The 25,648-nt window shown below is 46.4% G+C and overlaps 1 protein-coding gene across 1 annotated transcript in view; it reads right to left on the reverse strand.

Moving 5' to 3' along the window:
* The window catches only part of LOC118376424 (trithorax group protein osa), a 152,226-nt gene that overhangs the window by 112,607 nt on the left and 13,971 nt on the right, over window positions 1–25,648 (reverse strand). The gene's annotated exons all lie outside the window — the stretch shown is intronic.

Below are 25,648 nucleotides of genomic sequence, written 5' to 3' on the forward strand. Positions count from 1 at the left end.
CCGCAACACAAAGAGGCTGAGGGAAACCAGTGGTCGTGGTGTTAAACAGTCTGCTGAACACACACACACATTAGCTTACGATAATTGTGGTTATGCTCATTTAGTTATCGGTTTGTTATATGTTATAACACAACATGATTCGCTATGTAGTATAGTTGTAATGCGCCACTAATATATATGTGAAATGCTTTATATTCCACTACTGTCAGCTTCATTATACTGTTCAAATATCTTTGTAATACCGTTTTAATAACTGATATCAATGAGTATATTTAAAAATTATATATAATATTTTCACTACAAATATTTCCTCACACTGAACCATTTAAAAAAAAAAATGTTTATGTGCGTACAAGATGACTGGTATATGCAATTAGATATATAAAAAAAACATACAATACCCATGTGTGGGTGGTGGATGTGGGGTAAGCTGATCCTAGATCTGTTCCTATAGGTAATTGCCATGCTCCACACATATAGACTCTATTCACTTATGTGCAGTCAGTCAGTTATTATATTGATTTCATAAGAATATAACCATGTGCAGATTAAAGATGTCAAGTAAAATGATCCTAGATCTGTACCTACAGAGGTAACATCTACCCTACCTTATTAATTGCCATGTTCCACACGTATAGACTCTCTTCCTATGTGCAGCCAGTCAATCAGTTGACCTTGAGAGAAGGGCCTTACAGTGTCAGCTTTTAACCAGGGTCAGTGGAGATGTGTGTGGGTCGGTGTGTGTGTGCATGTGTGTGGGCAGGGTTGGATAGGTTATTTTCTAAATGTAATCCGTTAACGCCACTAGTTACCTGTCCAAAATTGTAATCAGTAACGTAACTTTTGGATTACCCCAACTCAGTCATGTAATCTGATTACATTACTTTTAGATTACTTTCCCCTTAAGAGGCATTACAAGAAGACAAAAATGTATGTTACCAATTGAATGACATCTATTGCAGGATAAATCAATGTTAAAGTTTACATAGCTGGCCATATCTGGATGTTACATTTTACTTTATGGGTTTGTTATGTAGGTTTCGTTCAACCCATTGCTTTCTACTACAGATAATAATATGATTCATGTATATGTTTACTATAAAAACCAAAGCCTATCAGAATTCCATTCATTCCAATAAATGTTATACCCCTTGATCTTCGACAATAGGACATTGAAATATGGAAGTATAGATTAGTCTAATTGTTTTACCTGAGCTTAACCCCAAAACTAAGGACTTATTAGCAAGCCCTACTCCGTTGTTCATGAATTTGTTGTCATGGGCTCATGAAAAATAAATGCTGCGCTCATGGAATGCCATGCTTAGAGCACTACTGAAAAGTGATATTTACATGTGAAAAATGAATGCCATATGCTGCATTTGCTACAGGCCTATTGTTTACCTTTTTGTTGGTGACACTTTGATATCTTGTAGACATCCACAAGTCTGGTTCATCCTTGGGAGCAATTTCCAAACGCCTGAAGGTACCACGTTCATCTGAACAAACAATAATACGCAAGTATAAACACCATGGGACCACGCAGCCGTCATACTGCTCAGGAAGGAGACCCATTTTATCTCCTAGAGATGAAGGTAATTTGGTGCGAAAAGTGCAAATCATTCCCAGAACAACAGCAGAGGACCTTGTGAAGATTCTGGAGGAAACAGGTACAAAAGTATCTATATCCACAGTAAAACGAGTCCCATATCGACATAACCTGAAAGGCCGCTCAGCAAGGAAGAAGCTACTGCTCCAAAACCGCCATAAAAAAGCCAGACTACAGTTTGCAACTGCACATGGAGAAATGTCCTCTGGTCTGATGAAAGAAAGATAGAACTGTTTGGCCATAATGACCATCGTTATGTTTGGAGAAAAAGGGGGAGGCTTGCAAGCCGAAGAACACCATTCCAACCGTGAAGCACGGGGGTGGCAGCATCATGTTGTGGGTGTGCTTTGCTGCAGGAGGGACTGGTGCACTTCACAAAACAGATGGCATCATGAGGGAGGAAGATTATGTGGATATATTGAAGCAACATCGCAAAACATCAGTCAGGAAGTTAAAGCTTGGCCGCAAATGGGTCTTCCAAATGGACAATGACCCCAAGCATACTTTCAAAGTTGTGGAAAAATGGCTGAAGGACAACAAAGGCAAGGTATTGGAGTGGCCATCAAAAAGCCCTGACCTCAAACCCATAGAAAAGTTGTGGGCAGAACTTTCCCTGCTCGTGTGCGACACTACTACTACTGCTGTCATCCTTACCTCCAAGCGTTTATTCAAGTTGGTTAATCTTTGGAAGCCGACAGCAGTCACACTATTGGAAGACATAGCTTGGACTGTAGCCTACAAAAGACTATTCTTGCTCTTTTACCGCGATTGATCAAACGCATTTGGTGTGTCATCATAGTGGTCTCTGACTTGTGGTCAGACTCTGGTGGTACAAACTTAAACCTGTGCCTTTTTTCAAAGCTGATTTGAATGTCATTGAGAAAACAGAGAAGAGTCAAACATATTTTTTTAGCAAACATCCTTTTTGTATTTAAAAGTAATCCTCAAAGTAATCATCTAGTTTTTCAGAAGTGTCTGTAATCTGATTACAATATTTTTGCTGGTAATGTAAACGATTACAGTTACCGGTTTTTGTAATCCCTTACATGTAACGGATTACATGTAATCTGTTACTCCCCAACCCTGTGTGTGTGTGTGTGTGTGTGTGTGTGTGTGTGTGTGTGTGTGTGCGTTTAACTAGCTAGGGTTCAACGCAGACATAGGGTCAACATGAAGCTGTAGACATTCAACCAGCTGTATGGGGTCATAGGTTAGAGGTTAAGAAGGGGGTCCTTGTGTGTTTTTATGAGTGGTCAACCCCTGGTAGGTTTGGGTTGAAATAAGACTGGATGTGTCCTAAATGGCACTTTATTCCCTATATAGTGCACTACTTTTGACCAGAGCCTATGGGGAATAGGGTGCCAGTCATGAGGCTGTTAGGGTTGAAATAACACGACCAGTAATGGAGGGGTAATGGGCAGATTACATTTAAACACCTGCTTTGAGAATAATGTGAGTAAAAAGGGAGGAGGAGGAGGGAAAGGGAGGAGAGGGGAACAGGAGGAGGAGAAGGGAAGGGGAGGAGGAGGAGGGAAAGGTAGGGGGGAATGGAAAGGGAGGATGAAGTGAAAGGGAGGATGAAGAGTGGGGACTGGGGAGATAGAGGATGAAGGGAGGAGGGAGAGAAAGGATGGAAGGAGAAGGTGAGGGAGATACAGGAAGAGATGGAAAGAGAGAGAGGCAATAGAGAGAGAGAGAGAGAGAGATGGAAGGAGGTATGGAGTGAGGAGAAAGGAGGATGAGTACTCCCTGGAGAGGGATCCAGGTGGAACAGCAATGGGCCTGGCACAGTTACAGCAACCCCACGGGACAACTGTGTGTGTGTGTGTGAGCGTGAGCATGTGTGTGTGCCTCCGTGTGTGATGTATGAGGGGGGGCATGTGGAGCGAGCCAGCGGCATCATCAAGGAGCTCCACTGAAACAGAGAACGAGAAATAAGAGGTAGTGAGTGAACAAGAAAGAAAGAGAGTGGGGGGAAAAAAGTGATAGAGAGAGGGATAAGTTCTCCTCTGTTAGTTTGGCACTCCGACTCTGAAGTCTGATCCAAGCCACAGACAAACACCCCCTCAGCATTGTACAGTACAGGCTACCTTACCCAACCTCCATACACTGAAGAGTGAGGAAGAGGGGTGAGGAAAAGGAGGGATGAGAAGGAGCGTTACTGGGATGAAGAGCAGGGAAAAAGGTTGGAAGAGGTACAGGAGCAGAACAACTTCGACATGTGACGTTTGGCAAACATGGCTGAACGTCTCATTCTGAGGTGAGACTGCGAAAGCTGGTAGGTAAGGAGTGTCTCGAGGACGAGTGTGTGTGTGTGTGTGTGTGTGTCGCTCACGTGCGTGCACTGCATTTGTGTGTCTGTGTCTCTTTGTGTGTGTGTGCGTGCGTGCAATGCTCGTTTGTATGTGTGTTTGCTGGCACTCTGCGGTAGCACTCCTGGCAGCTATACAAAGACAGGCTCTCAGTATGCCCAGGATGGGGGGCGGGGGGGGTAGAAGAGTAGGGAGCATCCCAAATGGCAACCAATTCCCTACACAGTGCACTATTTTTGACCAGAGCCCTATGGGCCCTGGTCAAAAGTAGTGCGCTATATAACGAATAGGGTGCCATTTAGGAGAGCTGTAAAGCCGGGAGGGGGCGGGGGGGTAGAGGGGGGAAATGCCAGCCCAAACGCACTGATCAACCCTCTGCACCTGGAGCCTCAATGGGTTAGGTTACACTGAGTCCTCTCTCTCTCTCTCCTCCCTCTCTCTTTCAGTGTCTAATGATCTCTCTCTCTCTCTTTCAATCTCTATTTCTCTCTCTTTCTCTTTCAGTGTCTTCCTACCCTCTGTTCCTCTGTTTTTTTAATGCTCTCTCTCTCTCTCTCTGTGTCGAATGACCGCGCTCTCTCTTCTCTGTCTCTCTCTCTCTCTCTCCACCCCTGCCCTCTGTCCCTCTCTCTCCCTTAAATCTCCCTCTCTTAAATCGTGTGTCTATAAACACACTTGCTCATACTCAATCCACCACTTACTATACATGTGTATACACTCCATAAGCTAACATTGACACACTGAGTCCATTGAACTCTATCTGTAATGTTCTTCTTGTCTCGATGACATAATTGTTTGTTTCTGAGAGCTCTTTACTTGCCTCCTACCACTAAACTCCAGCGTGTCGTGGCTTGTAGCAACAAGAGAGAGGAGATGCTGAAGTTATTTGCTTACATATCTTTTGAATCTTTTGGCATCATAATAAGGGCAGAAAGTGAGGACATTTCAAGTTGCTGCGTCGAATGTTCCTCAATGCCAACATGCTGCAAGGCCGACACACAAGAGCGTGTCCGTGGTGCGCGGGTCAGCCGTTCGTTCACCCCGGAATCCCGCCCACAATTGCTAATAACCAATCCGCATTTGCCCGACTATATGTGGTAAAGTGAAAATCTGAGGTCTGCATCCAACCCTAACCTGCTAACATAAGAAAATGTGCTGTAGGCTACAGTCAGAGATGGCGGAACGTTTTTATGACAGGGGAAGAGGACTTTTCTTTTGACGGGTTTAGATATGTTTCTGCTTCGAATTTTGAGACATATTGATAACGTAGGCTAGTTGTTATTATACGTTGCACGAGAAGACTAAATGAACCCTTGCTTGCCAGAATAATGTCATTAAATCGATAGAATGAATGTGGGACCAAAGTTGGGGGAAAGCTGAACATTATGCAAATACCTTTGAGACGTTGTGTCACTATTGACCAATCAAAAGCTCACTGTCATTTCCAGCCCACATTGGCTTGACTTTGATACCTAGCACTACCTAGTCTGCATGCTCACTTGCTAGCACCAGCATGAGGGCGACGAAAGCGTGGCTATCCGAATGTAAGTGCTAAAAGGATCTCGGCCATTAAGCATTTTTTAAGGTATTGTTTTCTCTTTATTCAACCCACCATCCATACGCCCTTGATCCAAACAATATTTATTTACCCTAAACCCGCCGCGGGGCCTGCTGGTTATGAGTCAACACGCACATCACTAGTCTGTACTGTGTGTGTGTGTGGGCCTTTGCCCAGTAGTGTGTTCAGACACTCCCTGCTACTCCTCCACACACACGCTCATCGGGTTACACACACACACTCATTCTCTAACTACCCCCCCACACACACCTCTCTCTCTCTGTCTGTCTGTCTCTGTCTCTCTGTCTGGCTCCAGTTGCCCAATAAATGACCTAGACAGACACTGGTGTGTGTAAGAGAGAGAGAGAGAGAGAAATATGATATAGATATATAGACAAGCAAGAGAGAGGGTGGAGGGAAAAGGATGGGCAAGAAACAGAGAAAGAGTGAGAGACAGACAGACAGAGTGATAGAGAGAGAGAGAGTGCGAGAAAGAGAGAAAGAGATGGAATGTCTGGGTGTCTTTAAAAATATGTTGATTCTCTCAAATCACGCAGAGTATTTGAAAGACGGGAGGTCAGACATAAGGGTGTGTGTCTGCGTGCGTGTTTGTGGTTAGGAGACAGGGTGCGACCCCAGCTACACCACAGGCGTCATAACATCACTGCAACGCAAGATTTGTCAAGAAATTCTTAGTGCCAGACAGAGAGACAGAAGGAGAGAGAGAGAGAGAGAGAGAAAGGAGGGAGGGAGGCAAGAGATAGAAAGAGAGAGGGGGAGCGGTAGATAGAGGGAGGAAGAGAGAGAAAGAGGGAGGAAGAGAGAGAAAGAGAGAAAGATGATCTACTTCACTTGCTTTGGCAATGTTAATGTGTTTCCCATGCCAATAAAGCCCCTTGAATTGAATTGAATTGAGAGAGAGAGGAGGGGGGCGAGAGGGAGGTAAAAAACAGAGAAATTCTGAACGTTGAAAATTATTACATTTCTGTATTGGATATACAGTATATATACATATATACAGTACCAGTCAAAGGTTTGGACACACCTACTCATTCAATGATTTTTCTTTATTTTGACTATTTTCTACATTGTAGAATAATAGTGAAGACATCAAAACAATGAAATAACACATATTGAATCATGTAGTAACCAAAATAGTGTTAAACAAATCAAAATATATTTTATGTTTAAGATTCTTCAAAGTAGCCACCCTTTGCCTTGATGACAGCTTTGCACACTCTTGGCATTCTCTCAACCAACTTCACCTGGAATGCTTTTCCAAGTCTTCCAAGTCTTGAAGGACTTCCCACATACAGTATGCTGAGCCCTTGTTGGCTGCTTTTCCTTCACTCTGCGGTTTGACTCATCCCAAACCATCTCAAGGGGTTGAGGTCAGGTGATTGTGGAGGGCAGGTCATCTGATGCAGCACTCCATCACTCTCCTTATTGGTCAAATAGCCCTTACACAGCCTGGAGGTGTGTTGGGTCGTTGTCCTGTTGAAAATCAAATGATAGTCCCACTAAGTGCAAACCAGATGGTAAGGCGTATCACTGCAGAATGCTGTGGTAGCCATGCTGGTTAAGTGTGCCTTGAATTCTAAATAAATCACAGACAGTGTAACCAGCAAAGCACCATCATCACACCTCCTCCTCCATGCTTCACGGTGGGAACCACACATGCGGAGATCATCCGTTCACCAACTATGCGTCTCACAAAGACACGGCGGATGGAAACAAAAATCTCAGATTTGGACTCATCAGACCAAAGGACAGATTTCCACTGGTCTAATGTCCATTGCTCGTGTTTCTTGGCCCAAGCATGTCTCTTCTTCTTATTGGTGTCCTTTAATAGTGGTTTATTTGCAGCAATTCACCCATGAAGGCCTGATTAACACAGTCTCCTCTGAACAGTTGATGTTGAAATGTGTCTGTTTCTTTGGCTGGTAACTCTAACGAACTTATCCTCTGCAGCAGAGGTAACTCTGGGTCTTCCATTCCTGTGGCGGTCCTTGTAGTAGGATGTCCCTTGGGGGTATCCGTACCTATGTAGGATATGCGAGGGTTAGGTTAATAAACAGGCTGGAGCTAGAACCTCGTTGTCGCGCGTCCTTATTTTAGATCATACTACATGGTATCAGAAGTGGTTTTAAAATTCACATAAACGTGAAGGACGTACCAAGTAAATCATACATTCAGGCTGTTTCAAAGCAGGGAGGGCACAGTGTTGGAGATAAAACAGCGCATATCATTATTGTGCTAGCTGACGAGCAAGGACTTACTGCTAAGCAACATGTTGCAAGAGGAAGAAGCTGGTGTGGATTTCAGGGTTTGCGACTCCAAGTTCAACGGGCTCTGGCGCAAACACGGACAGGCCAGTGGCTCGTGCTGACGGATTTCGCATTAGTCCCCCGGAGAATTTTGTTTGTATGGACATTCAAAACTGGCCGATATGGATCAGGCGCTTTGAAAGGTACAGGGTAGCATCAGGCTTAAACGTGAAAAATGAGGCATTTCAAGTTAATACTCTGATCTGCTCTATGGGTGATGAAGCAGAGGATATATATTAAATGCTTCAACGTTGAAGTGCCCTTAAAGACTGTTTTGAAACACATTTTGTAGGGAGACAACATTATTTTTGAGAGAGCTAGGTTTAATCTTATCGACCAACATAGACAGGGCTCTAACTCCTCTAGCTCCACAATGAAATAGGGTGCAGGCCAGGCAGCAGGCTGTTAGCCAGCCTGCCAGCATAGTGGAGTCTGCCACTAGCACAGTCAGTGTAGTCAGCTCAGCTATCACCATTGAGACCGTGTCTGTGCCTCGACCTAGGTTGGGCAAAACTAAACATGCCGGTGTTCGCCTTAGCAATCTCACTAGGATAAAGACCACCTCCATTCCTGTCATTATTGAAAGAGATCATGATACCTCACATCTCAAAACAGGGCTACTTAATGTTAGATCCCTTACTTCAAAGGCAATTATAGTCAATGAACGAATCACTGATCATAATCTTGATGTGATTGGCCTGACTGAAACATGGCTTAGGTCTGATGAATTTACTGTGTTAAATGAGGCCTCACCTCCTGGCTACACTAGTGACCATATCCCCCGTGCATCCCGCAAAGGCGGAGGTGTTGCTAACAATTACGATAGCAAATTTCAATTTACAAAAAAAAAATGATGTTTTCGTCTTTTGAGCTTCTAGTCATGAAATCTATGCAGCCTACTCAATCACTTTTTATAGCTACTGTTTACAGGCCTCCTGGGCCATATACAGCGTTCCTCATTGAGTTCCCTGAATTCCTATCGGACCTTGTAGTCATAGCAGATAATATTCTAATCTTTGGTGACTTTAATATTCACATGGAAAAGTCCACAGACCCACTCCAAAAGGCTTTCGGAGCCATCATCGACTTAGTGGGTTTTGTCCAACATGTCTCTGGACACTCACTGTCACAGTCATACTCTGGACCTAGTTTTGTCCCATGGAATAAATGTTGTGGATCTGAATTTTCCTCATAATCCTGGACCATTTTATTATGTTTGCAATTGCAACAAATAATCTGCTCAGACCCCAACCAAGGAACATCAAAAGTCGTGCTATAAATTCACAGACAACACAAAGATTCCTTGATGTCCTTCCAGATTCCCTCGGTCTACCCAAGGATGCCAGAGGACAAAAATCAGTTAACCATCTAACTGAGGAACTCAATTTAACCTTGCGTAATACCCTAGATGCAGTTGCACCCCTAAAAACTAAAAACATTTCTCATAAGAAACTAGCTCTCTGGTACACAGAAAATACCCGAGCTCTGAAGCAAGCTTCCAGAAAATTGGAACGGAAATGGCAGAAACTGGAAGTCTTCCGACTAGCTTGGAAGGACAGTACCGTGCAGTACCGAAGAGCCCTTACCCTTCCCCAAGAGAGGATGGCTTTCACCTCAGCAGTGATAAATTCATGAACTTCTTTGAGGAAAAGATCATGATTATTAGAAAGCAAATTACGGACTCCTCCTTAAATCTGCGTATTCCTTCAAAGCTCAGTTGTCCTGAGTCTGCACAACTCTGCCAGGACCTAGGATCAAGAGAGACGCTCAAGTGTTTTAGTACTATATCTCTTGACACAATGATGAAAATAATCATGGCCTCTAAACCTTCAAGCTGCATACTGGACCCTATTCCAACTAAACTACTGAAATAGCTGCTTCCTGTGCTTGGCCCTCCTATGTTGAACATAATAAACGGCTCTCTATCCACCGGATGTGTACCAAACTCACTAAAAGTGGCAGTAATACATTTCGGTGTTCCTCAAGGTTCCATTTTAGGACCACTATTGTTTTCACTATATATTTTACCTCTTGGGGATGTCATTCGAAAACATTATGTTAACTTTCACTGCTATGCGGATGACACACAGCTGTACATTTCAATGAAACATGGTGAAGCCCCAAAATTGCCCTCGCTAGAAGCATATGTTTCAGACATAAGGAAGTGGATGGCTGCAAACTTTCTACTTTTAAACTCAGACAAAACAGAGATGCTTGTTCTAGGTCCCAAGAAACAAAGAGATCTTCTATTGAATCTGACAATTAATCTTAATGGTTGTACAGTTGTCTCAAATAAAACTGTGAAGGACCTTGGCGTTACTCGGTACCCCGATCTCTCTTTTGAAGAACATATCAAGACCATTTCAAGGACAGCTTTTTTTCCATCTACGTAACATTGCAAAAATCAGAAACGTTCTGTCCAAAAATGATGCAGAAAAATGTATCCATGCTTTTGTCACTTCTAGGTTAGACTACTGCAATGCTCTACTTTCCGGCTAGCCGGATAAAGCACTAAATAAACTTCAGTTAGTGGTAAATACGGCTGCTAGAATCCATATTACTCCAGTGCTAGCCTCCCTACAATGGCTTCCTGTCAAGGCAAGGGCTGATTTCAAGGTTTTACTGTTAACCTACAAAGCATTACATGGGCTTGCTCCTACCTATCTCTCTGATTTGGTCCTGCCGTACATACCTATACGTATGCTACGGTCACAAGACGCAGGCCTCCTAATTGTCCCTAGAATTTCTAAGCGGCAGGGCTTTCTCCTATAGAGCTCTATTTTTATGGAATGGTCTGCCTACCCATGTAAGAGACGCAAACTCTGTCTCAACCTTTAAGTCTTTACTGAAGACTCATCTCTTCAGTGGGTCATATGATTGAGTGTAGTCTGGCCCAGGCTCTGGAGCAACGAACCGCCCTTGCTGTCTCTGCCTGGCCGGTTCCCCTCTTTCCACTGGGATTCTCTGCCTCTAACCCTATTACATGGGCTGAGTCACTGGCTTACTGGGGCTCTTTCATACCGTCCCTTGGAGGGGTGCGTCACTTGAGTGGGTTGAGTCACTGATCTGATCTTCCTGTTTGGGTTGGCGCCTCCCCTTGGGTTGTGCCGTGGCGGAGATCTTTGTGGGCTATACGTTGGTGGTTGAAGATATCCCTCTAGTGGTGTGGGGGCTGTGCTTTGGCAAAGTGGGTGGGGTTATATCCTTCCTGTTTGGCCCTGTCCGGGGGTGTCCTCAGCATCTCCTGACCCCTCCTGTCTCAGCCTCCAGTATTTATGCTGCAGTAGTTTAGGGTCAGTTTGTTATATCTGGAGTACTTCTCCTGTCCTATTCGGTGTCCTGTGTGAATTTAAGTGTGCTCTCTCTAATTCTCTCTTTCTTTCTCTCTCTCGGAGGACCTGAGCCCTAGGACCACCTGCCATGATGACTCCTTGCTGTCCCCAGTCCACCTGGCTGTGCTGCTGCTCCAGTTTCAACTGTTCTGCCTTATTATTATTTGACCATGCTGGTCATTTATGAACATTTGAACATGTTGGCCATGTTCTGTTATAATCTCCACCCGGCACAGCCAGAAGAGGACTGGCCACCCCACATAGCCTGGTTACTCTCTAGGTTTCTTCCTAGGTTTTGGCCTTTCTAGGGAGTTTTTCCTTGCCACCGTGCTTCTACACCTGCATTGCTTGCTGTCTGGGGTTTTAGGCTGGGTTTCTGTACAGCACTTTGAGATATCAGCTGATGTACGAAGGGCTATATAAATACATTTTATTTGATTTTGATTTGATTTGATTAATATGCGCAAACAGGAGCAGGGTGAAACCACCGACAGTTTTATCACAGCTGTTCACAAACTAGCAGAACATTGTCAGTCTGGCGTGCTCAGGGAAGAGCTGATCCGAGATCGGATTGTAGTCGGAATAAGAAACATCACTTTCTGAAAAGTTACAGTTGGATTCCCAGCTTACCTTGTCCAAAGCTGTAAACCAGGTTAGGCAGAGTGAGACTGTAAAAAGACAGCAGACGATGCTGCGCGACAGCAGCTCCTTGCAGAACGAAGAGAGTGAGGAAATACATGCATTTTCATACAGAGCTAAAACAATGGAGGGGAACACAGAACAAAGACAGACGTGGAGAAAACAACCACAGACGGCACCAGTAGCTAGTTCAAGTGTTTGTCGCAAATGTGGGAAATCCCCTTTCCACAGATGGAAAGATTGCCCTGCAAAGGATGCGGAATGCAGGAAATGTCACAGGAGAGGACACCTTTCAGCTGTCTGTCGAATGCATGATGCTTCAGAGGAGGTACAGCAGGACAGCATCTTTCTGGGAGAAGTATAAAGGGAAACAACGCTGGCTGTCATTCAGACATTAAACTCAATGGGGAGGTTGTGTCATTTAAACTAGACACTGGGGCAGCAGTGACAGCTATCCCAACTAGGCTGTATAGCTATAGCAAAGATGGCCCTTTGATCTCTACAACCAAAAAACTGGCCCAGTAATAACATTTTACCAGTGGTAGGGCACTTGGTGATTAAACTGGAGAGTAAAGACCAAAGTGCCATCCAGCCTGTCTTCGTCACTGACTCTCTAGCCAGACCGTTGCTGGGGCTGCCAGCAATTGAAGCATCGCAACTCATTGAGAGAGTGAGCGAACTGGAGGACCCAGGTGAGGTTTTCAAAAAGAAATTCCCAAAAGTGTTTTCTGGTCTAGGAAGGATAGAAGGTGACTACAAAATCCGCCTGAAAGAGGGTGATGTCCCCTACGCCCTTACCACCCCCCGCCAGGTGCCTATCCCTTTATTGGCCAGAGTAAAGGAAGAGTTGGGGAGGATGGAAGAAATTGGGGCGGTGTCTAAAACAGAGAGTCCCACAGACTGGTGTGCAGGGATGGTGGTGGTCCCAAAAGCCAATGGAGACATAAGGATCTGTGTGGACATGACTGAATTGAATGAGGCACTCTGCAGAGAGAGACACATCTTACCATCAGTGGAGCAGTCACTGGCTCAGTTGGATGGCTCACAAGTCTTCACAAAGCTGGATGCCCGCTCAGGTTTCTGGCAGATACCGCTGTCATCAGAGAGTAGGGAGCTCACAACGTTTATAACACCGTTTGGCCATTACTGTTTTAATGTTTTGCCATTTGGAATCGCTTCCGGTCCTGAGCATTTCCAAAGACGCATGTCCCAGCTGTTGGATGGGCTGAGTGGCGGCATAGTCCACGCGGACGATGTGCTCGTGTGCGGAAGAGACAGAGCAGAACATGATGTAAGGGACAGAGCAGAACATGATGTAAGGGACAGAGCAGAACATGATGTAAGGGACAGAGCAGAACATGATGTAAGGGACAGAGCAGAACATGATGTAAGGGACAGAGCAGAACATGATGTAAGGGACAGAGCAGAACATGATGTAAGGGACAGAGCAGAACATGATGTAAGGGACAGAGCAGAACATGATGTAAGGCTCACAGCAGTTCTGACCCGACTCCAGGAGACTGGCCTGACACTCAATGAAAAATGCACTTTTGCACAATCAAGAGGTCTTGTTCTTGGGACACAAAATCAGTGCAGCTGGAATAGAGCCGGGCCCCGAGAAGATCGGCGCCATCACGGATATGCCCAGACCCCAGAATGTGGCTGAAGTCAGGACCTTCTTAGGCATGGCCACATATGTGGGTAAGTTCCTCCCACAGTTCTCAGATACAACCAAACCTCTGAGAGACTTACTAGCCACAGACTGGTCATGGGGTCACATGCAACAGGTAGCGTTTGACAAAATCAAAGGAGATCTGGCCTCACAGAGAGTGCAGGCCCAGTACCGTCCCCACGCTAAGACAAAAGTATCAGCGGATGCATCATCCTTTGGGCTAGGGGCGGTCCTCACACAGATGCATCATCCTTTGGGCTAGGGGCGGTCCTCACACAGATGCATTATCCTTTGGGCTAGGGGCGGTCCTCACACAGATGCATCATCCTTTGGGCTAGGGGCGGTCCTCACACATATGCATCATCCTTTGGGCTAGGGGCGGTCCTCACACAGATGCATCATCCTTTGGGCTAGGGGCGGTCCTCACACAGATGCATCATCCTTTGGGCTAGGGGCGGTCCTCACACAGATGCATCATCCTTTGGGCTAGGGGCGGTCCTCACACAGATGCATCATCCTTTGGGCTAGGGGCGGTCCTCACACAGATGCAGGACAACATGGAGTGGCGTCCAATAGCATACATCTCCCGAAGCTTATCCGACACAGAGCAAAGATATGCTCAAGTGGAGAAGGAGGCGTTGGCTATCACATGGGCATGTGAAAGGCTCAGCCAATACCGTATTGGCCTGCAGTTTACAGCAGAGACTGATCGCAAACCACTGTTGGTTCTGTTAGGGACAAAAGCACTGGACGACTTGCCTCCCAGAGTTCTGCGCTTCTGCCTCAGATTACTGAGGTTCACCTACAAGATGGTGTATGTGCCAGGGAAGGCACTGGTCACAGCAGATTAACTCGCCAGGGCCCCAATTAAACGTCCATTATCAGAGGAGGAGCAATGTCTAGAGGGTGAGGTACAGGTGTCCATTAATGCAATAAGGGACAGTCTACCTGCATCTCAGACCAAACTGCAGCAGATTGCAGAGGTGCACCAAAGTGACTTCCACTGTAATGGAGACCTTCTCATGAAAGGACTGAGGTCCTGGTTACAGATGACGCTCCCCAATTCTCTGCGAGCTCCTTTTCTGCTTTTGCCGCAGAACATGACTTCATACATGTGACCAGTAGCCCCTACCATGCACAGAGTAATGGTGAGGCAGAGAGAGCTGTGAAAACAGTCAAGGGACTGCTGAAAAAGAACAAGGATCCATACAGGGCTCTGTTAGCTTGCAGAGTTACACCACTGCATCATGGGCCGTCGCCTGCCGTGCTCCTGATGGGCAGAAGGCTGCGTTCCCCATTGCCTGTCTCGCCGGCTCAGCTTGCTGTCTCGCCCGGCTCAGCTTAAACCCCGATGGCCTAACAGGAAGGTCTTCGCTGAGAGGGACAAACGTCTGAAACAAACGCAAACTGGAGACTTTAAATCAGAGACACCGTGCTAAGGAGAGGCCAGAGCTGACCGAAGGTCAACGTGTGTGGATTACAAACTTAAAGACACCAGCAATAGTGCTGAGGAAAGCGGAAGCCCCACGCTCCTATGTGGTGGACACAGGCTCAGAGGTATGGAAGGACAAAACACACCTCTGAGCTCTTCCAGGTCTACCAGCCACACAGACTGAGGCCACAGGAAATGCACAAAAAGAGGGTGAAGGAGAGAGAATGCTCACAGAGCCACAAGCACGCCCAAAAAGGGATGTGAAGCCACCAGAGTGGCTGAAAGACTATGTTACGTGAAGAGAAAACATACTGCTGGGGAACCATACCCAGCAAAAAGAGACTGTACCTAAGTTAATGTTCATACTGTGTGATGTAATGCTTTCATACTGTTTTAGGATGGGAAGTAGCATGTTAGAGAATAATACTGGTTTCCAAATTGCATTTCAGTTATGCTTCAGTGGTTATGCATGTTGAGTTCTTGTTCATGGGAGAGGGGAAGATGTAGTAGGATGTCCCTTGGGGGTATCCGTACCTATGTAGGCCATGCGAGGGTTAGGTTAATAAACAGGCTGGAGCTAGAACCTCGTTGTGGCACGTCCTTGTTTGAGATCAAATAAGGACGTTTGAGGACTACAGTCCTCATGAGAGCCAGTTTCATCATAGCGCTTGATGGTTTTTGCAACTGCCTTGAAGAAACTTTCAAAGTTTTTTAAATATTCCGGATTGACTGACCTTCATGTCTTAAAGTAATGCTGGACTGTCGTTTCTCTTTGCTTATTTGAGCTGTTCTTTCCATAATATGAACTTTTGACCAAATAGGGTTATCTTCTTATACCAACCCTACCTTGTCACAACACAACTGATTGGCTCAAACGCGTAAATAAGTAGGATAGAAATGTCATTATTGAACTTTTAACAAGGCCCCCCTTGTTAATTGAAATCCATTCCAGGTGACTACCTTATGAAGCTGGTTGAGCGAATGCCAAGAGGGTGCACAGCTGTCATCAAGGCAAAGGGTGGCAAAGTATTCAGAATCTCAAACATAAAATATATTTTGATTTCTTTCACACTTTTTCGGTTACTACATGATTCCATATGTGTTATTTCATAGTTTTGATGTCTTCACTATTATAATACAATGTTGAAAATAGTGAAAATCAAGAAAGCCCTGGGAATGAGTAGGTGTGTTCAAACAGTCAAAACAAGTAGCTACAATTGTATCTTGTGATGTCACTCCTACCAGGAAGAGTATGAAGTAGGTGCAGCCTAGACAGTTAAAAACACAAACATTACATTATTTTTTTATTTTTTTAATCCATGGTTAGGACTAGTTGCCCTTATCCACAGACCTATAGGGAATTCTAACCCTAGAGAACCCAGAAAGCTTGGGCTCCTGAGTGGCGCAGCGGACTAAGTCACTGCATCTCAGTGCTTGAGAACGAAACTACAGACACACTGGTTCAATTCCAGGCTGTATCACAGCTGGCTGTGATTGGGAGTCCCATAGGGCGGTGCACAATTGGCCCAGCGCCGTCCAGGTTTGGCTGGTGTAGGCCGTCATTGTAAATAAGAATTTGTTATTAACTGACTTTAGTTATCTGACTTGTAGCCTAGTAAATTCAGGTTAAATTTAAAAAATATTCTCAAAAAACCAGGAGCTTCTTCTAGCCAATCACGTCCTCCTGTGTTCAGCGTAACTACTACAACCAGTGTATATGGTCCTATGCCTAATCAAGGCCATCATCTGTAGATGACTCAAGTCATCTGTAATAAACTTTATTATGACACTGTTATAACATATAGATAAAACTTAATAAGCAAAGTGAGAGTGTTCTAGTCCTACTGGACAGAACTGTACTGAACGTTTACAGAACAACAAGAGCAACTGGTCTAATTAAGATAAACTCCAAACTAAAGTGTTTTTCTTAACACAAGTTATTTTCAGTGGTGTAAAGTACTTAAGTAAAAATACTTTAAAGTACTACTTAAGTATTTTTTAAACTTTATTATTTATCTTTTTGACAACTTTTACTTTTACTTCACTACATTCCTAAAGAAGATAATGTACTCTTTACTCCACACATTTTGCCTGACACCCAAAATGACTTACATTTTGAATGCTTAGCAGGACAGGAAAATGGTCCAATTCACGCACTTATCAAGAGAACATCCCTGGTCGTCTCTACTGCCTCTGATCTGGCGGACTCACTAAACACAAATGCTTTGTTTGTCTGAGTGATGGAGTCTGCCACTGCCTGTAAATAAAAAAAAACAAGAATAGTGCCATATGGTTTTCTTAATATAAGGAATTTGAAATGATTTATACTTTCACTCTTGATACTTAAGTACGTTTTAGCAATGATATTCACTTTTGATACCTAAGCATATTTAAAACCAAATACTTTTAGACTTTTACTCAAGTAGTATTTCACTGGGTGACTATCACGTTTACTTGAGTCATTTTCTATTTAAGGTATCTTGACTTTTACTTAAGTATAACAATTGGGTACTTTTTACTCCACTGGTTGTTTTCACATTAAGGCTCCGAGTTACTATGCTCATATATCTATCAGTATTGATAGAACTTTAGTGAATGTTATATAGGCCTAATGTTACAGCACAAACACGAAGGGCAAAGTGTATGTATTTTAGATAAGGAATGTGTTACAATGGGCTTGTTATGAGTAAGTATATAATATGATCTGAATGTGAATAAACTTGCTGCCCTCGTCTCGTCTCACAACGGGCTGTTTATTGGGGTCGGGGATGTGAGGCGGTCTGAAGCCGTGTGGGTGCGGGGACTTTCTAAAAACCCTAATCTGTGGAGAGGAGACGGGCAGGAGAGGACACGCACGCACGCCCGCATACACACACACACACACACACACACACACACACACACACACACACACACACACACACACACACACACACACACACACACACACACACGAGCACATACACACACACACACACACACACACACACACACACACACACACACACACACACACACACACACACACACGAGCACATACACACACGCACACATACACACACACACACACAGACACACACACACACACACACATGAGCGCACACACACACACACACACACACACACACACATGAGCGCACACACACACACACACACACACACACACACACACACACACACACACACACACACACACACACACACACACACACACACACACACACACACACACACACACACACACACAGAGGAGACGGGCAGGAGAGGACACACGCACACACACACGCACATGCACATGCACACGCACACACACATTCACACAGAGGAGAGGGGCAGGAGAGGAGAGCGTTCACTATTGTTACGCCAACAGAAAGACTTGGCTTTGCTCTATACATACACACGCGCACACACACTGAAACAAGATCTCATAGTTTCTCTTCGAAATTCCACGTGTTTACAGTGTTAAAACCCCCAAAATCTCTATAAAGGTAAACAGTGTGGGCATTAATTCCGAGTGGTTAAGGTTATGGTTTGGGGAAGGCTTAAAAGAAAACAATTAAAAACAGTGCGTTTTTTCCATCAACTATCATCAAGCATTCTAACAGCTCGCCAGAGCATTGTGAACTGTAGTGGCACATTGGTCGAACCAGGGAGCGCCGGCTCTGAGCATCAAGAGTTTGTGCCCAGTGCATGGCAATTATTTAAAAAGAAAATGTGACACACACACACACACACACACACACACACACACACACACACACACAGAACTGGCACCTCCTTTCTTCTCCCCTTCTCTCCCTCCCTCCTGTTTTCTTTCTTATTTAGAGAGCTCTCCGCGCCGTTAATTATGTTTTTGGGGACCTGTTGTCTGGGGCGTCGTCGGGGGCAACGGGTGCGTGAAACCATAGTGATGCCAAGGAAGAGAGCGCCTGTCTGACCTTAGGGGGGAGGAGGGGCAGTGGAAGGAGGGAGAAGGGAGAGAGGGGTGATGGGGAGGAGAGGTTGTTAAACAGATGACATATCGTTTCCCGTGACCACCGATCTGTTGCTATCTCTGGGTCTAGGGAGAGAGAAGGGTAGACGGAGCGAAAGTGAGAGAGAAACAGATAAAGGGGTGTGAGAGGGGAGGCAAAAGGAAAGACGCTGTCAAACAGGCTTGCGTGTGTGTATGAAAGATGGAGAGAAAGAGAAATAGAGAAAGGGAGAAAAGGGCCTTGTGAAGGTCTTCCGTGTTAGTTTGGCAGCCTGCGGAGGGAACACTGTGTTAATGATTAACATGAAGTCACAAAAATTCCATGTCTGGCCTTCCTGGCAGACTCACTGCTTCTCTCTATCTCCCTCTCTCCCTCTGTCTCTGTATGTCTGTCGTTCCCTCTCTCCCCCTGTCTCTGTATGTCTGTCGTTCCCTCTCTCCCCCTGTCTCTGTATGTCTGTCGTTCCCTCTCTCCCTCTGTCTCTGTATGTCTGTCGTTCCCTCTCTCCCCCTGTCTCTGTATGTCTGTCGTTCCCTCTCTCCCCCTGTCTCTGTATGTCTGTCGTTCCCTCTCTCCCTCTGTCTCTGTATGTCTGTCGTTCCCTCTCTCCCTCTGTCTCTGTATGTCTGTCGTTCCCTCTCTCCCCCTGTCTCTGTATGTCTGTCGTTCCCTCTCTCCCTCTGTCTCTGTATGTCTGTCGTTCCCTCTCTCCCTCTGTCTCTGTATGTCTGTCGTTCCCTCTCTCCCCCTGTCTCTGTATGTCTGTCGTTCCCTCTCTCCCTCTGTCTCTGTATGTCTGTCGTTCCCTCTCTCCCTCTGTCTCTGTATGTCTGTCGTTCCCTCTCTCCCTCTGTCTCTGTATGTCTGTCGTTCCCTCTCTCCCTCTGTCTCTGTATGTCTGTCGTTCCCTCTCTCCCTCTGTCTCTGTATGTCTGTCGTTCCCTCTCTCCCTCTGTCTCTGTATGTCTGTCGTTCCCTCTCTCCCTCTGTCTCTGTATGTCTGTCGTTCCCTGTCTCTGTATGTCTGTCCCTCTCTCCCTCTGTCTCTGTATGTCTGTCGTTCCCTCTCTCCCTCTGTCTCTGTATGTCTGTCGTTCCCTCTCTCCCTCTGTCTCTGTATGTCTGTCGTTCCCTCTCTCCCTCTGTCTCTGTATGTCTGTCGTTCCCTCTTTCCCTCTGTCTCTGTATGTCTGTCGTTCCCTCTCTCCCTCTGTCTCTGTATGTCTGTCGTTCCCTCTCTCCCTCTGTCTCTGTATGTCTGTCGTTCCCTCTCTCCCTCTGTCTCTGTATGTCTGTCGTTCCCTCTCTCCCTCTGTCTCTGTATGTCTGTCGTTCCCTCTCTCCCTCTGTCTCTGTATGTCTGTCGTTCCCTCTTTCCCTCTGTCTCTGTATGTCTGTCGTTCCCTCTCTCCCCCTGTCTCTGTATGTCTGTCGTTCCCTCTCTCCCTCTGTCTCTGTATGTCTGTTGTTCCCTCTCTCCCTCTGTCTCTGTATGTCTGTCGTTCCCTCTCTCCCTCTGTATGTCTGTCGTTCCCTCTCTCCCTCTGTCTCTGTATGTCTGTCGTTCCCTCTCTCCCTCTGTCTCTGTATGTCTGTCGTTCCCTCTCTCCCTCTGTCTCTGTATGTCTGTCGTTCCCTCTCTCCCTCTGTCTCTGTATGTCTGTCGTTCCCTCTCTCCCTCTGTCTCTGTATGTCTGTTGTTCCCTCTCTCCCTCTGTCTCTGTATGTCTGTCGTTCCCTCTCTCCCTCTGTCTCTGTATGTCTGTCGTTCCCTCTCTCCCTCTGTCTCTGTATGTCTGTCGTTCCCTCTCTCCCTCTGTCTCTGTCGTTCCCTCTCTCCCTCTGTCTCTGTATGTCTGTCGTTCCCTCTCTCCCTCTGTCTCTGTATGTCTGTCGTTCCCTCTCTCCCTCTGTCTCTGTATGTCTGTCGTTCCCTCTCTCCCTCTGTCTCTGTATGTCTGTCGTTCCCTCTCTCCCTCTGTCTCTGTATGTCTGTCGTTCCCTCTCTCCCTCTGTCTCTGTATGTCTGTCGTTCCCTCTCTCTCCCTGTCTCTGTATGTCTGTCGTTCCCTCTGTCTCTGTATGTCTGTCGTTCCCTCTCTCCCTCTCCCTCTGTATGTCTGTCGTTCCCTCTCTCCCTCTCCCTCTGTATGTCTGTCGTTCCCTCTCCCCCCTCTGTTCGTCAACAAAGGAAAATGGCAGGACAAACAGTGGCACAGACATTTATTGCACTATAACCGTAAACCACACACACACACAGGCTGTGGCTTGAAACCTGGTCTGATTCCCCTCTCTAGGTGACACAGAATCTGCCCAACTCCAGGACACACACACACACGCATGGGAGGGGGGGAGAGAGAGACAGCGAGTGAGACAGAGAGAGAGACAGAGAGAGAGACAGACAGCGAGAGAGAGAGAGAGAGAGAGAGAGAGAGAGAGAGATAGAGAGAGAGAGAGAGAGAGAGAGAGAGAGAGAGAGAGAGAAGGTAGAGAAGCAGTAGAAAAGTAGGTCGAGAGAGGCAGAAGGGTACTGACTGACTACAGAGGGAGAGAGAGGGGGATGGAGGGAGCGAAAGACAGAAAGAAAGTGGGGTTTGTAACTTTTATTTCATGGATGGAAAAAAAAGAAAGATGTGTAATTATTGGAGTGATTGACCTCATTGTTTTGCTTGTCTGACGTCCATGTCTGTTTAGTCTGGACCATATGCAGTGTGGCATTGAGTGTGTGTGTGTGTGTGTGTGTGTGTGTGTGTGTGTGTGTGTGTGTGTGTGTGTGTGTGTGTGTGTGTGTGTGTGTGTGTGTGTGTGTGTGTGTGTGTGTGTGTGTGTGTGTGTGTGTGTGTGTGTGTGTGTGTGTGTGTGTGTGTGTATATAGGGTGAGCTCACTCCAGGAAGCTCTGGGGGTGAGGGACCGGTCAGTAAAATCGGCTGTGCTCAGCTGGTGGACCTGAGACACACACACACACACTGCCCAGACTCTGACAGCCTCTGACTAATGTGATGCAAAGAGAGAGGGAGAAGGAGAGAGAGGGAGGGAATTAGAGAAAGAGAGACAGAGGGTACAACAGGAAGAGAAAGAAGGAGCAATTAAAGACAAAATGGTTAAATATTCTGCAGAATATTTTCTGCGTCTCTTTCTCCTACTCCCTCCCTCTCTCTCTCTCTCTCCCACTCTCCTTCATCCTTCTCTCGGCATCCCCACTGAGTGATGCATAACACTGTCACACCCTCCAGACATCCAACAGAGAGGTGTGTGTGTGTGTGTGTGTGTGTGTGTGTGTGTGTGTGTGTGTGTGTGTGTGTGTGTGTGTGTGTGTGTGTGTGTGTGTGTGTGTGTGTGTGTGTGTGTGTGTGTGTGTGTGTGTGTGTGTTTGTGCGTGTGTAGGAGCAGAGTGAGAGTGAGAACTGCTGAACAGAGAGAACGGGGGAATAGAGGAAGGAGGGAGGAAGAGGACGGTGTTAGACAGACTTCTACACTTCTTAACAGAGTACATATTCAGTACTTTACTGGTTGTGGAAATTGAGCTTACAAATCTCTCAGCTTTGACCTACAAAAGGCCTGCTGCACAAATAATAATTTCCATAAAGTGTGCTATTAACATATTTCAAGCAAATGTAAAGCCATTGAATATTGGCATGATGACTTCTTTCACACAATAACCCCTTGACCAGTTCTGACTGGGTGGAATATAGCTACGAACAGAATGTACTTTTTAGTAGCAGGTTAGGATAATTCATGTAGCAGGTTAGGATAATTCATGTAGCAGGTTAGGATAATTCATGTAGCAAGTCAGGATAATTAATGTAGCAGGTTAGGATAATTAATGTAGCAGGTTAGGATAATTCATGTAGCAGGTTAGGATAATTCATGTAGCAGGTTAGGTTAGCCAACGTCTACTGTATAGTATTCAACAACCCGGTCGCATTCACAGGTAGTATCACATCTTCATTTCATTTCATTACAGTACAACGGTTTGATTTGTTTGATCGTAGCTAGCTACATAGCTAGCTACATAGCCGTCCTTGTATCAAAGATAATTGTGTAGTCTAGAGCGATTTTCTAGGTTAGCTAGCCAGCTATTGTCGTTCTTTTAACGCAACGTAACGTAAACAACACTGCTAGCTAGCCAGCTAGCCCCCGATTAGTAGCACTGTAGAAACTATTACACTCAACGGAACGACTTGATTAGTGTAGTGTCAACAACGCAGCTACTGCCAGCTAGCCTACTTCAGCAGTACTGTATCATTTTAATCATTTTAGTCACTAAGATTCTTGCTACGTAAGCTTAACTTTCTGAACATTCGAGACGTGTAGTCCACTTGTCATTCCAATCTCCTTGCATTAGCGTAGCCTCTTCTGTAGCCTGTCAACTATGTGTCTGTCTATCCCTGTTCTCTCCTCTCTGCACAGACCATACAAACGCTCCACACCGCGTGGCCGCGGCCACCCTCATCTGGTGGTCCCAGCGCGTACGACCCACGTGGAGTTCCAGGTCTCCGGTAGCCTCTGGAACTGCCGATCTGCGGCCAACAAGGCAGAGTTCATCTCAGCCTATGCCTCCCTCCAGTCCCTCGACTTCTTGGCACTGACGGAAACATGGATCACCACAGATAACACTGCTACTCCTACTGCTCTCTCCTCGTCCGCCCACGTGTTCTCACACACCCCGAGAGCTTCTGGTCAGCGGGGTGGTGGCACCGGGATCCTCATCTCTCCCAAGTGGTCTTTCTCTCTTTCTCCCCTTACCCATCTGTCTATCGCCTCCTTTGAATTTCATGCTGTCACAGTTACCAGCCCTTTCAAGCTTAACATCCTTATCATTTATCGCCCTCCAGGTTCCCTTGGAGAGTTCATCAATGAGCTTGATGCCTTGATAAGCTCCTTTCCTGAGGACGGCTCACCTCTCACAGTTCTGGGCGACTTTAACCTCCCCACGTCTACCTTTGACTCATTCCTCTCTGCCTCCTTCTTTCCACTCCTCTCCTCTTTTGACCTCACCCTCTCACCTTCCCCCTACTCACAAGGCAGGCAATACGCTTGACCTCATCTTTACTAGATGCTGTTCTTCCACTAACCTCATTGCAACTCCCCTCCAAGCCTCCGACCACTACCTTGTATCCTTTTCCCTCTCGCTCTCATCCAACACTTCCCACACTGCCCCTACTCGGATGGTATCGCGCCGTCCCAACCTTCGCTCTCTCTCCCCGCTACTCTCTCCTCTTCCATCCTATCATCTCTTCCCTCTGCTCAAACCTTCTCCAACCTATCTCCTGATTCTGCCTCCTCAACCCTCCTCTCCTCCCTTTCTGCATCCTTTGACTCTCTATGTCCCCTATCCTCCAGGCCGGCTCGGTCCTCCCTCCCGCTCCGTGGCTCGACGACTCATTGCGAGCTCACAGAACAGGGCTCCGGGCAGCCGAGCGGAAATGGAGGAAAACTCGCCTCCCTGCGGACCTGGCATCCTTTCACTCCCTCCTTTCTACATTTTCCTCCTCTGTCTCTGCTGCTAAAGCCACTTTCTACCATTCTAAATTCCAAGCATCTGCCTCTAACCCTAGGAAGCTCTTTGCCACCTTCTCCTCCCTCCTGAATCCCCCCTCCTCCCTCTCTGCAGATGACTTCGTCAACCATTTTGAAAAGAAGGTCGACGACATCCGATCCTCGTTTGCTAAGTCAAACGACACCGCTGGTTCTGCTCACACTGCCCTACCCTATGCTCTGACCTCTTTCTCCCCTCTCTCTCCAGATGAAATCTCGCGTCTTGTGACGGCCGGCCGCCCAACAACCTGCCCGCTTGACCCTATCCCCTCCTCTCTTCTCCAGACCATTTCCGGAGACCTTCTCCCTTACCTCACCTCGCTCATCAACTCATCCCTGACCGCTGGCTACGTCCCTTCCGTCTTCAAGAGAGCGAGAGTTGCACCCCTTCTGAAAAAACCTACACTCGATCCCTCCGACGTCAACAACTACAGACCAGTATCCCTTCTCTCTTTTCTCTCCAAAACTCTTGAGCGTGCCGTCCTTGGCCAGCTCTACCGCTATCTCTCTCAGAATGACCTTCTTGATCCAAATCAGTCAGGTTTCAAGACTAGTCATTCAACTGAGACTGCTCTTCTCTGTATCACGGAGGCGCTCCGCACTGCTAAAGCTAACTCTCTCTCCTCTGCTCTCATCCTTCTAGACCTATTGGCTGCCTTCGATACTGTGAACCATCAGATCCTCCTCTCCACCCTCTCCGAGTTGGGCATCTCCGGCGCGGCCCACGCTTGGATTGCGTCCTACCTGACAGGTCGCTCCTACCAGGTGGCGTGGCGAGAATCTGTCTCCTCACCACGCGCTCTCACCACTGGTGTCCCCCAGGGCTCTGTTCTAGGCCCTCTCTTATTCTCGCTATACACCAAGTCACTTGGCTCTGTCATAACCTCACATGGTCTCTCCTATCATTGCTATGCAGACGACACACAATTAATCTTCTCCTTTCCCCCTTCTGATGACCAGGTGGCGAATCGCATCTCTGCATGTCTGGCAGACATATCAGTGTGGATGACGGATCACCACCTCAAGCTGAACCTCAGCAAGACGGAGCTCCTCTTCCTCCCGGGGAAGGACTGCCCGTTCCATGATCTCGCCATCACGGTTGACAACTCCATTGTGTCCTCCTCCCAGAGCGCTAAGAACCTTGGCGTGATCCTGGACAACACCCTGTCGTTCTCAACTAACATCAAGGCGGTGTCCCGTTCCTGTAGGTTCATGCTCTACAACATCCGCAGAGTACGACCCTGCCTCACACAGGAA

Source organism: Oncorhynchus keta, chromosome 13 (genome assembly GCF_023373465.1).
Source record: "Oncorhynchus keta strain PuntledgeMale-10-30-2019 chromosome 13, Oket_V2, whole genome shotgun sequence".
In the NCBI taxonomy this organism is placed as follows: Eukaryota; Metazoa; Chordata; class Actinopteri; order Salmoniformes; family Salmonidae; genus Oncorhynchus; species Oncorhynchus keta.